The sequence below is a fragment of the Cupressus sempervirens genome, chromosome 10 (genome assembly GCF_028749045.1).
Source record: "Cupressus sempervirens isolate cs-2001-9-10 chromosome 10, ASM2874904v1, whole genome shotgun sequence".
Lineage (NCBI taxonomy): Eukaryota > Viridiplantae > Streptophyta > Pinopsida > Cupressales > Cupressaceae > Cupressus > Cupressus sempervirens.
Window position 1 is genome coordinate 922528647 of NC_143127.1, and position 16423 is coordinate 922545069.

Consider the following 16423-nt stretch of genomic DNA (forward strand, 5'->3'; position numbering starts at 1 on the left):
TTCCCTAAGAAAACTTATCCAGTGGTTTTGACAGCTCCTCCTATTCTCATAGGAGCATCTACACCAACTAGTGTGGGGAGACAAGTGGCTTCCATAGCACCTAGTCTGGGGATTTCAAGTTCCAAACCCTACTAGTATGCAGAGGATTAAGATGGCTAGCAGGGTTTTTGCCTTGGTTGGGGTTCATGCTCCTCTTGTAGTCTCTTCCATCATGTCATCAATAACAAGGCATTCTTATAGTCATCCTAGACATGCAAAGATACCAGAAGTGAAATGGCAGGCTATCAGGTCAGAGGATTTCCCATCTGACTTCCACTCGATTTCTACCTTCTTGCAAAATAGTTACTCCTCTCTTGAGGATGAGGATGATATGGAAGAATTCTCATGAACTTCTTCTCTTGGAATTTTTGAGGTCTTACAAACCTCCCTAGAAAATTCTATCTCTAGGACACCCATCATAGACTTTGTAATTTAGATTTTCTCTGCCTGTAAGAAGTGAAGATTTTTGGTTTCATGCTTTCTACTACAGATTGCATCATTTAGCAGGATGCCATTATCTTTTCCTCTCAACATGAACTTGGCTGAGGTGGTGTAGTTACTCTCCTGTCACCTCACCTTCATTCTGTTATTATTTCGTACAATTCTAACCCCACACATAGAATTATTTGGCTTTTGTTTTCCATTCACAATCATTCTTTTGAAGTCATTAATGTTTATGCATCCAATGATGCTATGGAAAGATCGCAGATGTGGGTTTGGCTAGCTGACAACTTGCCTCCTACTACTTGGGTCATGTGTGGGGACTTCAATATGGTTGAAGTGGCATTTGCCAAAGATGGCATTCTGCCCCTTTAGTGGACAACTGGGGAAAGAGAAGTCTACTACTACATGCAAAATAAATTGGGCCATTTTGATCCCAATACAAACTACTGCTAGGGTAGTGGGGTTTGGCACAATTGGTCCAACTTTTGAGCTAGCTCTAACCGTATTTTAAAATGTCTTGATTGTGCTATGATCTCTGCAAAATCTTTTTTCTCTTTTTCTAAAGATTGAGATCTGCCTATCATTCCCCTAACATATGTGACATTATCTAACCACTATCCCATCTATTTTGTGATTTCTTCCCAAAGAGCTGTCCCCAAGGTGGCCAAGTTTTAGTTCTTCCTCAACACATCTGTGTTGCTACATGCTTCCACCATCTTGCACATCCAATGTGTCTAGAATTTGGAGCCACATCTACCATCCTAGCGGGGATGGATTCAATGGTTGAATGATGCCATTACTAGAACTGCTCAATTTTTGCACATCTATGGGCACTAGTTGGCAATTTTCAAGAAATGCTCTTATGAAGCCAACACCCTCACCCTCAAAAAAGCCTCTGAGGCTCTCAGCTTCAACCCCTTTGATGTAGAGTTGCAAGTTCACCTTGCCAAGCTTCACCATGACAAGCAAATTGCTTACAACTATGTTACCCATGGTGCTCAAATCAAGGCCCATCTCCACTAGTTAGAGGTTGGTGATAAAGCCTCAAAGGAGTTCTTTCAGGCTCTCTGGGCCCATCATACCAATGTTGGGATTTAAAACATCAAGCAAGGCATAGTTGTTCTATCTAGTCTCCCTAACATCCTACAAGCATTCATTCATTATTATGAGAATGTCTTTGCTTTGTAGGGAAATTCAGTTGCTCGGGAGGAAGCTTTCAGAAAGTATATCTCTATTACTCCAAGTCACCTTGTGTTTGAGAAATGTGATTTTTGTGAGTAACTTCTTTCCCTTACAGACCTTAAAGAGGTAGTTTACTCCATGGCGGATGACAAGTCTACTAGGTGTGATGGATTTCCTTGTGAATTTTACAAACACCTCTTGGAAAAAATAGGTCATGACCTACACAAAGTCTATCTCGAAGAATATCATACTAAAATCTTAGGAGTGATAATAAATCAAGGGAATATCAAATTCATACCTAAAGCTAGTGATCCTAAGGACATATGCAATTGGAGGCCCATTACCCTTCTGAATGTGTCTTATAAGATCATTTCCAAGGTGCTCTCTCTCAAAATTAGGCACATGTTGCCTTTAATTGTGTGGCCTGAGCAAATTGGCTTCATCAAATCTAGATATATTCTTGACAACATCATTGTTGTTTGGGAAGGTATGGAATGGGCTCGCAAGTCCAAGCAGTAGGCTATCTTTTTAAAGATAAATTTTTCTAAAGCCTATGATTACATTGAATGGCCCTTCATCTTGGCTATGCTTCAAGTTCTGGGTTTTGGTCCCAATTTTCTTTAGTTCATGGAGATGCTCTTTGGTGATGCTAATGCTTGCATTACCATCAATAATTCACAATCTGAGGCTTTTAGACTTTTTCATTCAATTAGGCAAGGTTTCCCTCTAGCTTTAGCACTTTATGTCCTTGCTGCTGAAGGTTTTGGCTATTTGCTAGCTCATTCTATGTCTTTAGGGCTGGTTCATTGCATTTCCTTGCCTAAATCTTCCTCCCAATTAGTCAATGGTCATTTTTTTAATGATTCTTTTCTTAAACTTCTTGAGGATGAAGAAAACATCAAAAATGCTTTAAATTGTCTAGACACCTTTTGTCAAGCCTCTAGCTTTGCCATCCAATGGCATAAAATGCTCTGCTACCACCAGTCTTTTTTGTTAGCTCCACCTTGGCTCAGCCAATTCTAGTGGAAATGGGATACTTGTAGGGAAATATTCCATTTTCTTGGCATTCCCTTTGCCTTCCAAGCCTCTCATATGGAGCTTTGGAATGTTGTTCTTGCTAAGATTAGCAAAGAACATGACTATTGGATCACCAAGCAACTTTCTCCAGCTGGTAAATTCTAGATTTGTTCTAAGATTCTGGCCACCACTCATGTGTATTATTCTTCTTATTGGGTGCCCTTCAAAGCTTCCTATCTCAAGTTAGAATGTTTTCTCAGAGATTTTGTTTGGGCCTCTAGTTCTGACCATCATGGTTTTCATAGAGTTGCTTGAGATTTTTGTTGTCTCCCAAGGGAGTCTAGTGGTCTTCGCCTACTTTCCACTTGGAAATAGGGCCTTTCTCTCTGCACAAAATGGATTATCTGAGCTATTTTTAGGAACAAAGCCTGAAAGATTATGGTAAGGCACTACATTTATTTTGGCTTTCCTATTAACAGGCCTATGTGGAAGGGGATTAGTTTTCAAACCCTTCTAATCATGCATGCCAATGGCCATTCAGAGCTCATTTATTATTAAGAGTATCTGGAAAGCCTAGGAAGCTCTTAAGTTGTTTCTTTGTTGGGCTAGAGATGAGTTTCACAATGGCCTCTTCTTGAATCAAAAGAACATTTGGTGGTCTTCCCTGTTTGCAATTCAGGGTACCCCTCTCGCCATGATTCAAGGTGGCAGTGCTCTACATTTTTTCAAACGTGGCATACGAACTCTTAAGGATCTCTTTTCAAGAGTCACCATGAGTTTTAGGTCATGGGAAGATCTGCAAGTTTAGTACCGCCTTGTCAATATGAATCAATAGACTTTTGACCTTTTGTTGTTTTCCATCCCTGTGCACCTAGCTCATAAGCTAGGGATTTAGTCTGTTCAACATTGGTGGCATGATTGGAAGTGGTTTCTTGCCACTCCATTTGCCAATTATAAGCCCAATATGGGGTACAAATGGCTCTCGCCCCATCTTTCGATAGTTGACATGCTTAACCAGTGGTGGCATTTGCAATCTTCGCTTTCTCAATGGAGAAAATGTTTTGACACCATTTGGAGTGCTATTAGAGAACCCATGATTCCCCACTTTGCTTGGTGGCTTACCTTCCAGGGTTTTCCCTTGGGGCCTTGACTCAAGCACATTGGGGTTCCTAATCCTAGATGCCCCGTATGTGGTCAACCTGAGTCCTTTTTTCATATTTTCTAGTTTTTTAAGCGGGCTAAAAATTATTGGCACTGGATTCGTGATTTTTTCAAGCCTTTCAGGCCTGAGCCATTTTCATGGCACATGATCCTATTGGTTCATTCCCCCAAAATTCCTCAAAAATTCACTCAAATTTGGCATACCTTTAGGACGGAAATTTTATTTTCTCTATGGAAAGATAGGAATGGTGTTTTATTCACTCATGGTTTTTTGGATGTTAACATTGCTATGTACACTAAGACATACATTTGTAACAATGTGATTATGCAAATCTAGGTGCAAGCTAATAAAGTTTCCCTAGAAGTTTCTCACTTATAAGAATTGTTAAATCACTAGCGCAATGCTCCTTGTACCATTGCTAGAGTTTCTTTGGATGCCTCGACTGATACCTCTACGTCTTGTCGCTATCATTCTTGCCACTAGTCCTTAGGTTGCCACTCACACACACTGCACTCCTAAGCTTCTTGCCACCACTCTCCTACTGGTGGTGATGGCAAATAGAGGTGCCACTTTTCTTCCCCACCTCGTGGTGTTTCTAGCTAGTCCCTGGATCCTCCCCCTAGGCCTCGACGGGTGCATTTTGGAAAATTTCCTCATCTAGCTTTAGTGATTTCTCCTTCGCGGCTAAAGGTTAAGGATGCAGAGGCTACCTCTACTCCTGCTACTAATGATGATGGCTTGACTATTCCTAGTCTACCCCACAATCCCACTGATACGTGGGGATTTCCTGATAAAGATGATCCTCCTCCCTTGGCTGGCACTACCTTGGCAGGCTGAGATTGTTTATTCTAATTTTTTTTATGAATAGTTGTTGTTTTTGGTTGAAGCCATGTTTTTAAGTCTGGTTTCAACCATGTGAACTCTTTCACAAGGTGATCTTGTATCCCTCGACCCCTTTTTTGTGAATTGTATTCTTAGTTTTTTTTTTTAATAGAAAAGGACTATTCATCAAAAAAACAAAAAAACAAAAGTTGTAAGAAAATAATCTATAGGACATTAAATGTAGTTTCTAAACTATTAGGCCTTATCTAGAGAAAAAAATATTTGGTTGGTCAAAAGTTTAGATTTTAATGTAGTACTACAAAAATTTCAGGGTGAAAATAAAAAGTAGGTGTATTTATGACCACCTTAATCAAAATCAAATGATAATATTTTTTGATATATAGATATAAAAATTAGACTCGTGCCCAAATGTGATGCATATTTTTTGGGTATTTTTATTCTAAACAAATAATTAAATATGAATTTTTTACTATAACTTTTCCAAAATAAAAAAAAACAAATTCTCATGTTTGACCACCTTAACTAATTGAAAACTTTACTAAATAAATTTTTTTCCATATACCAGGCAAAGCATAGAATGTGAAGCAACTTTCGAATTTCAAGAATGTTATACTGTGTGAAAGTTATAGGTATTTTTCAATCAATATGTCAATCAACACTTTACAATCATCTTAATAAAAAATTAACTAATAAATATTTATCGAACTCAGAATTTGACAACAATTATATCGATGAAATCAAAGTCTAAATATTAGTGAAACCTTTCTCAAACACATTTTTTGAGTTGATCAAACAAGTTTGGTAAATACCAAGCCTAATCAGGTACCCAAGTTCAAATTAGGTATCTGATTATAGATCAGATAGTAGATATGAAATTGGGTACCCAAAAACTCCTAATTTTTGAATTTTTTAAATTTTTGAGGGAAACCACCCACATTGGAAATTTTGGAGGGAAATGACCCATAGTAGAGGAAAATGAAAATTTGGGAAGTGTGGGAATTATCATTATTACATATGATTATGATTATTTTTAATTAACTATTATTATTATATATGATTATGATTATGATTATTATTATATATGGTAATATTACAGTTATATATAGTAATATATATGATTGTTATGATTATTATTAAATATAATAAAGTAATATATATAATTATTATTATTAGAACTAAATATAATATACTACTATATATGATAAATATTATCATTATTATATATATAGTAATATTATATGATTATTATTATCTATAGTAATATATTATTATATTATTAAAATATAAGTAATTATATTATTATTAAATATAATATTGTCAAGAAATGCATCGAAAGGGGATCTATAACCCCTTTCAATGCATTCCAAATGGGTCCCTAGGGGCCCTTGCGCCCCACGAGACATATGTTGTCATGAAATGCATTGAAAGGGATCATAGTTTAACCTATGACCACTTTTTAACACATTCAAACTAGCCAAATGGGTCCCTAGGTGTCCTCGGGCCCCTAGGGAAATAGGTTGTCATCACATGCATTAAAAGGGGTCATAAGTTAACCCATGATCCCTTTTGATGCATTGGAACTAACCAAATGGGTCCCTAGGGGTCCTAGGGTCCCCAAGGACATATGTTATCATGAAATGCATCAAAAGGAGTCAAAGGTTAACCTATGACCCCTTTTGATGCATTCAAATCAAGAAAATGGGTCCCTAGGGGTCTTAGGGCCCCTAGGGACATATTGTGTCATGAAATGCATTGAAAGGGGTCATAGCTTAACCTATGACCCCTTTTAATGCATTACAACCAACCAAATGGGCCCATAGGGGCCCTAGGGACCCTAGGCACATATCTTGTCATGAAATGCATCAGAAGGGGTCATAGGTTAACCAATGACCCCTATTGATGTATTTAAACCAACCAAATGTGTCACTAGGGGTTCTAGGGACCCTAGGGACATATGATGTAATAAAATGCATCAAAAGGGCTCATAGATTAACCTATGACCCCTTTTGATGCATTCGAACCAACCACATGGGTCCCTAGGGGTCCTAGTGCCCCTAAGGACATATGTTGTCATGAAATGTATCACAAGGCATCATAGGTTAACCTATGACACCTTTCAACACATTGGAATGAAGAAAATCTATCCATAGGGGGACTTACGGCCACTAAGGACATATGTTGTCATGAAATACATCGAAAGAGGTCATAGGTTAACCTATGACTCATTTTGACACATTTGAACCAATGAAATTTGGACATATGTTATTATGAAATGCATAGAAAGGGGTCATGGGTGAACCTATTACCCCTTTCCATGCATTTGAACTAATCAAATTAGTCCTTAGGGGCCCAAACGTATGTTGTCATCAAATATATCAAAAGGGATCATAGGTTCCTATGACTCCTTTTGACACATTTGAACTAACTAAATGGGTCCCTAGGGCTCCTAGGGACATATGTTTCCATGAAGTGCATTGAAAGGGGTCATACATTCACTTATGACTAACATATGACCCCTTTCAACACATTCAAACCAACCAAATGGGTCCGTAGGTGTCCTAGGGCCCCTAGGGACATATGTTGTCAAAAATTGTGCTGAAAGGGTCAAAGGTTATCCTATGACCCCTTTTGACACATTTGAACCAACCAAATGAGTCCCCAAAGTTCCTAGGGCCCCTAGTGACATATGTTATCATGAAATGCATCGAAAGGTGTCATAGGTTAACCTATGACCCCTTTCAATGAATTTAACACAACCAAATGGGTCCCTATGGGTTGTAGGACCCATAGGGACATATTTTGTCATGAAACACATTGAAAGGGGTCATAGGTGAACCTATGACCCCTTTCAAAGTATTCAAACTAAAAAAATTGATCCCTAGTGAACTTAGGGCACCTAGGGACATCTATTGTCATCAAATGCATCGACACATATGACCCCTTTCGACTAATTTGAAACAACCAAATCATTCCCTAGGGACATATGTTGTAATGAAATGCATCGAAAGGGGTTATAGAACCTAACCTATAACCCCTTTTGATGTATTCGAACCAACCAAATGGGTCCCTAGGTATCTGAGGGCCCATAGGGATATATGTTATCATGAAATGCATCAAAAGTAGTAATAGGTTAACATATGACCCCTTCCAACACATTTGAACCAACCAAATGGCTCCCTAGGTGTCCTAGGGCCCCTAGGGACATATGTTGTTATGAAAAGCATTGAAAGGGGTTATAGGTTAACTTATGACCCCCTTTGATTCATTTGAACCAACCAAATAGATCCTTAGGGGTCTTAGGGCCCCCAAGGACATATATTGTCATGAAATGCATCAAAATGGGTCATAGGTTAACCTATTACCCATTTTCACATATTCAAACCAACCAAATGGATCTCTAGGGGTCCTAAGGCCTTAGGGACATATGTTGTCATGAAATGTATCGAAAGGGATCATAGGTTAACTTATAACCTCTTTTGACCCATTTGAACCAACCAAATCTATCAGTAGGGGTCCTAGCCTCTACGAACATATGTTGTCATGAAATACATCAAATCTGGCCATATATTAACCAATTACCCCTTTTGAGGCATTAGAACCAACCAAATCAGTCTCTAGGGCTCCTAGGGACACTAGGGATAAATGTTACCATGAAATGCATCGAAAGTGGTCATGGCTTAACCTATGCCCCCTTTAATGCATTTAGACCAACCAAATGGGTCCCTATGGGTCCTAGGGCCCCTAAGAACATATGCTATTATGAAATGCATTAAAAGAGGTCATAGGTTAACTGATAACCTCTTTCTATCCATTAGAACCAACCAAATCTATCCCTAGGGGTCCTAAGGCCACTAGGAACATATGTTGTCATGAAATACATCAAATGGTGTCATAGATTAACCTATGACCCCTTTCATTATATTTGAATCAACCAAATCAGTCTCTAGAGGTCCTAGGGCTGCAGGGGACATATATTGTCATGAAATGCTTTGAAATGTGTCATTGGTTAACCTATGACCCCTTTTGACGCATTTCAACCAACCAAATCCATCCCTAGGGACACATTTTGTCATGAAATGTGTCAAAAGTGGTCATAGGTCAACCTATGACCCCTTTTGATGCATTTGAACAAACCAAATAGGTCCATAGGTGCCATAGGGTCCATCAAAACATATGAAGTCATGAAATGTATTGAAAGTAGTCACAAGTTAACCTACGACCCCTTCTGACACATTCGAATCAACCATATGGGTCCTTAAGGGTCCTAGGGTGCCTAAGGACATATGTTGTCATGAAATGTGTTGAAAGGGGTCATAAGTTAACCTATGACACCTTTTGACACATTCAAACCAACCAAAAAGATTCTTATGGGTCCTAGGGAGGCAAGGGTCACATGTTGTCATGAAAATGCATCAAAACGAGTTATAGGTTAGTGAATGACATTTTTCAATGCACTCAAACCAACCAAATGGGCCTCTATGAGTCCTAGGGGCTTAAAGGACATATGTTGTCATGAAATGCATTGAAACAGGTCATAGGTTAGCCTATCACACCTTTTGATGCATTTGAACCATCCAAATCAATTGCTACAGGTTCTAGGGCCCCTAAGGACATATTTTGTCATGAAATGCATGGAAAGGGGTCACAGGTTAACCTATGACCCCTTTCGATGTATTTAAACCAACCAAATCCATCCCTAGGGACATATGTTGTCATGAAATGTGTCGAAAGGCCCTTTTGAGGCATTCAAATCAACCAAATGGATCCCTAGGAGTCCTAAGGCCCCTAGTGACATATGTTGTCATGAAATGCATCTAAAGGGGTAATAAGTTAACCTATTTCTTTTTTTGATGCACTCAAAAAAAAAAAAAATGGTTCTTTCAATGTCTTAAGGCCCTTAAGGGAATATGTTGTCATGAAATGCATCGAAAGGCGTCATAGGTTAACCTATGAAACCTTTTGATGCATTTGAACTAACCAAATTGGACCTTAGGGGTTCTGGGGCCTCTAGGGTCATATGTTGTTATGAAATGCATTGATAGGGGTCATAGGTTAACTTATGATCCCTATTGATGCATTTGAACAAATCAAATGAGTCCCTAGCGATATTAGGGCCCTTAGGGACATATGTTTTCATGAGATGCATTGAAAGGGATCATAAGTTAACTTATGACCCCTTCCAATGCATTTCAACCAACCAAATGGGTCCCTAGGGGTCCTAAGGACCTTAGGAACATACATTGTCATGAAATGCACTGAAAGGGGTTATAAGTTAACCTATGACCTCATTTGGTGCATTTGAACCAACCAAATCAGTCCCTAGAGATCCTAGGGCCCCTAGGGACATATGTTATCATGAAATGTGTTGAAATGGTTCATAGGTTAATCTTTGACCTCTTGCGATGCATTCTAACAAACCAAATGGGTCCTTAGGGGTCTTAGGTCTCCTAAGGACATATGTTGTCATTAGATGCATCAAAATGAGTCATAGGTTAACCTATGACCCCCTTCGATACATTTCAACCAACCAAATGAGTCCCTAGGGGTCCTAAGGCCCTTAGGGATGTATGTTGTCATGAAATCCATCAAAAGGGATGATAAGTTAACCTATGACCCCTTTCAATGCACTGAAACCAACCAAATGGGTCCTCACAAACACTAAGGCTCCTAGGGACATATGTTGTTATGAAATGCTTCAAAAAGGGTCATAGGTTGATGCATTCAAACAAACTATATAGTTCTCGATGGGTGTTATGGCCCCTAGGGACATATGCTCTAATGAAATACATCGAAAGGGGTCATAGGTTAACTTATGACTCTTTTCAATCCATTTGAACCAACCAAATCTTTCCCTAGGGACATATATTGAATGAAATGCATCAATTTTGCTAGATTTCAACCAACCAACTCAGTCCCTAAGGGCCTTAGGGATGATTCTCTTGGTTGAAATGCTTTGAAAGGGGTTATAGGTAAACCTATGACACCTTTTGACACATTCAAACTAAGAAAATGGGTCCCTAGGGATATATGTTGTCATGAATTGCATCGAAAGGAGTCATAGATTAACCTATTACCCCTTTCAACACATTTTAATGAAACAAAACTATCCCCTAAGGCCTTTAGGGACATATGTTGTCATCAAATATATTAAAAGGGATCATAGGTTAACCTATGTGACTCCTTTCAATACATTTTAACAAACCAAATCCATCCCTATGGACATATGTTGTCATGAAATGCATCGAAAGGTGTCATAGGTTAACGTATGATCACTTTTGATGCATTTGAACCAACCAAATCTTTCCCTAGTAGTCCTAGGGCACCTAGGGACATATGTTACCATGAAATATGTCAAAAGTGGTCATAGGTTAACTTATGACACCTTTTGATGCATCTAACCCAACTAAATCCATCACTGGGGACATATGTTGTTATAAAATGGTTGTAAAGGGGTCATAGGTTAACCTATGACTCCTTTCAATGTATTTGAACCAACCAAATATGTCCCTAACGATATATGTTGTAATGAAATGCATCAAAAGGGGTTATAGGTTAAACTATGACCCCTTTCGATGCATTGGAACCAACCAAATGTGTCCCTAGGGGTTCTAGAGCCCCTAGGGACATTTGTTGTCATCAAAAGTAGTGAAAAAGGTTATAGGTTAATCTATGACCACTTTTGATACATTGGAACAAACCAAACAGGTCCCTAGGGATATTTGTTGTCATGAAATGCATCAAAATGGGTCATACGTTAATCTATGACCCCTTTTGATGCATTCAAACCAAACAAATGGGTCTTTAGTGGTCCTAAGGCCCTTAGGGACATATGTTGTCATGAAATGCATCGAAAGGGATCATAGGTTAACTTATAACCCCTTTTCACCCATTTGGACCAACCAAATCTATCAATAGGGTCCCTAGCATCCCTACAGACATATGTTGTCATGAAATGCATCAAAAGTGGTCATACGTTAACTTATGGGCCATTTGGATGTATTGGAACCAACTAAATTAGTCCCTAGAGGTCTTAGGGACACTAAAGATACATGTCATGAAATACATCAAAAGGGGTCATAGGTTAACCTACAGCCCCTTTAAATGCATTTAGACCAAACAAAAGGGTCCCTAGGGGTACTAGGGCTCCTAGGGACATATGTTGTCATGAAATGCATCAAAAGGAGTCATAGGTTAATTGATGACCTCTTTCTATCCATTAGAACTAACCAAATCAGTCCCTAGGAGTCCTAAGGCCCCTAGGGACATATGTTGTCATGAAATGCATCAAATTGTGTCATAGGTTAACCTATGACCCCTTTCATCATATTTGAATCAACCAAATAGGTCCCTAGTGGTCCTAGGGCCACAAGGGACATATGTTGTCATTAAATGCATCAAAATGGGTCATAAATTAACCTATGACACCTTTTTTCACATTTTGACAAACCAAATCCATTCCTAAGGGCATATTTTGTCATGAAATGTGTCAAAAGTGGTCATAGGTTACCATATGACCCCTTTTGATGCATTTGAATCAACCAAATAGGTCCATAGGTACTCTAGGGCTCATCAAAACATATGACATCATGAAATGCATTGAAAGGAGTCATAGGTTAACCTATGACCCCTTTTGACACATTAGAACCAACAATATTAGTCCCAAAGGATCCTAGGGACATGACAGACATATATTGTCATGAAATGTGTCAAAAGGGGTCATAGGTTACCAAATAACTCATTTCAACATATTCAAACCAACCAAATGGGTCCCTATGGGTCGTAAGGCTTCTAGGGACATGTTGTCATGAAATGCATTGGAAGAGGTCATATGTTAGCCTATGACCCCTTTCGATGCATTTGAACCAACCAAATTAATACCTAGGGGTCCTAGGGCCCCTAAGGACATATGTTTTCATGAAATTCATGAAAAGAGGATATAGGTTAACTTATGGCCCATTTTGATGCATTGGAAAGAACCAAACAAGTCCTTAGGGATATATGTTGTCATGAAATGCATTGAAAGTAGTTATAGCTTAACATATGACCCATTTTGACCCATTTTAACCAATCAAATCAATCTTTAGGGGTTCTAGGGTCACTAGGGACATATGTTGTCACAAAATGCATCAAAAGGGGTAATAGGTTAATCTATGACCCTTTTCAATTCATTTCAACTAACTAAATTTGTCCCTAGGGACATATGTTGTCATAAAATGCATCAAAGGGGGTCATAGGTTAACTTATGACCCTTTTTGATGCATTTTAACTAACCAAATCAGCCTCTAGGTGTCATAGGGTGCCTAGGGACATATATTATCATGAAATGCATGGAAATGAGTCATAAGTCAATCTATGATGTCTATCAACATATTTCAACAAACCAAATCTATCACTAGGGATGTATGTTGTTATGAAATATGTCAAAACGGGTCATAAGTTAATCTATGGCCCCTTTCATTACAATTCAACCAATCAAATAGGTTTCTAGTGGCCCTTGGGCCCCTTCTGATTTATTTTTTCATGAAATGCAATGAAATCTATCATACTTGAATCTATGACCCCTTTTGACACATTACAACCAACTAAATGAGTTTGTAGGGGCCCTAGGGCTACTAGGGACATATATTGTCATGAAATGCATTAGAATGGGTTACTAGGGCTCTAGAGAACCTATAGACATATGCTGTCATGAAATATATAAAAAGGGGTCATAGATTAACATATGACCACTTCTAATGCATTCGAACCAAAAAAATGGGTCCTTAGGAGTTCTAGGGCCCCTAGGGACATATGTTATCATGAAATCTATCAAAAGGGATCATAAGTTAACCTATGACCCCTTTTGACACATTTGAACCAACTAAATAGATCCTTAGGGGTCCTAGGGTGACTAGAGAGATATGTTGTCATGAAATACATCAAAAGAGGTCATAGGCTCACCTATGACCCCTTTCAATGCATTTGAAACAACAAAATACCTATGACCCCTTTCAATGCATTTGAAACAACAAAATTTGTCCCTAGGGACATATGTTGTCATGAAATGCATAGAAAGGGTTCGTAGCTTAACCTATTATACATTTTGATGCATTCAAAGAAACCAAATGGATCCCTAGGGGCCCAAACATATGTTGTCATGAAATATGTCAAAAGGAGTCATAGGTAACCTATGACCCCTTTTGACACATTTGAACCCACCAAATGGATCTCTAGGTTTCCTAAGGCCCCTAGGGACATATCTTGAGATTAAATGCACTACAAGGGGTCATAGGTTAACCTATGACTAACTTGTGACCCCTTTTGATGCATTTGAACCAACCAAATGGGTCCCTAGGTGTCCTAGGGCCAGTAGGGACTAATGTTGTCATGAAATGTGTTGAAAATTGACGCATTTGAACCAACCAAATAGGTCCTTAGAGGTCCTAGCGGCCCTAGGGATATATGTTAACACAAAATGCATCAAAAGGGGTCATAGGTTCACCAATGACCCCTTTCAATGCATTTGACCCAACCAAATAGGTCCTTAGGGGTCTTACGGTCCCTAGGGACATATTTTGACATGAAATGCATCAAAACCTATGACACCTTTTGACACATTTGAAAGAAACAAATCAGTCCCTAGGAACATATGTTGTAATGAAATGTGTTGGAAGGTGTCGTAGGTTAACCTATGACCTAACATATGACCCCTTTCAATGTATTTGAACCAATCAAATGGGTCCCTCGGTATCTTAGGGCCCCTAGGGACATGCATTGTCATAAAATGTGTCAAAAGGGATCATAGGTTAACATATGATGCCTTTCAAAACATTTCAACCAACCAAATGGGTCCGTAAGGGTCTTAGGGCCACTAAGGACATATGTTGTCATGAAATGCATCAAAAAGGGTCATGGATTAACCTATGACCACTTTCAGTGCATTTGAACCAACAAAATGGGTCCTAGGGCCCTTAGGAAAATATGTTTCATGAAATGCATCAAAAAGTTTTGTAGGTTAACTTATGACCCCTTTTGATACATTCAAACCAACCAAATCGGTCCCTAGGAGTCTTAGGGCACCCAAGGACATATGTTGTCTTAAAATGCATTGAAAGTGGTCATAGGTTAAACTATGACCATTTTTGATGTATTGGAACTAAAAAAATTGATCGCTAGGAGTCATAGGTACACTAGTGACATATATTGTCATGAAATATATTTAAAATAGTGATATACTAATGTATGAGCCAATTAAAGGCATTTGAATCAACAAAATCTATCCCTAGGGATATATGTTCTATGGAAATGCATCAAAAGGGGTAATAGATTAATCTATGACCACTTTCAATAGATTAAAACCAACCAATTGGTACCTAGGGGTCCTGGGGCCCCTAGGAACATATTTTTTCATGAAATATGTTAAAAGGGGTCATACATTAAACCATGACCACTTTTGATGCATTCAAAACAACCAAATGACTCCCTAGGGGTCCTAAGGCCTTTAGGGACATATGTTATCATGAAATGTGTTGAAAGGGACCATAGGTTAACCTATAACCTCTTTTGACCTATTTGAACTAACCAAATTTTTGAATAGGGGCCCTAGGGCCCCTATTTGACATATGTTGTCATGAAATGCATCGAAAGTGGACATATATTAACCTATGACCCCTTCCGACACATTTTAACCAACCAAATTGGTCTCTAGGGGTACTAGGAACACTAGGAATACCTGTTGTCATGAAATGCAACAAAAGGGATCATAAATTAACCTATGACCCCTTTCAATGTATTCAAACCATCCAAATGGTTCCCTAGGGGTCTAAAGGGCCTTAGTGACATATGTTGTCATGAAATGCATCAAAAAGGGTCATAGGTTAGCCTATGACCCTTTCAATGCATTCGAAGCAACCAAATGGGTCCCTAGGTGTCCTAGGCCTCTTAGGGATATACGCTATCATAAAATGTGTCGAAAGGGGTAATAGGTTAAACTATGACCCTTTTCGATGCATTCAAACCAACCAAATGGGTCCCTAGGAGTCCTAAGTCCCTTAGGGAGATATTTTGTCATGAAATACATCGAAAGGCATGATAGGTTAACCTATCACCCATTTTGACACATTTGAACCAACCAAATTGGTCCCTACAAGCACTAGGGCCCCTAGGGACATATGTTATAATGAAATGTGTCAAAAGGAAGTCATAGGTTAACTTATGACCCCTTTTGATGCATTTCAACAAACCAAATGGGTTGCTAGGTGTTCTAGCACCCTTAGGGACATATGTTATCATGAAATGCTTTGAAAGGGGTCTAGGATAACCTATGGCCCCTTTAAATGCATTTAGACCAACCAAAAGGGTCCCTAGGGGTCCTAGGGCCCATAGGGACATATGCTATCATGAAATGCATTGAAAGGCATCATTGGTTAACCAATGACCACTTTCTATGCATTAGAACCAACCAAATTGGTCCCTAGGGACATTTTGATGCTTTCAAACCAACCAAATGGATCCCTAATGGTCACATGGCACCAAGGGGTCATTGTTTAATGAATTAATCCTTTCAACGCATTCAAATCAATAAAATGCATTCCTATGGGTCCTAGGGACTTTAGGGACATATATTGTCATGAAATGCATTGAAACAGGTCATACGTTAGGTTGTGACCATTATCGTAGGTTAACATATGACCCCTTTTGACACATTTAAACCAACCAAATCCATCCCTAGAGATATAAGTTGTCATAAAATGCATT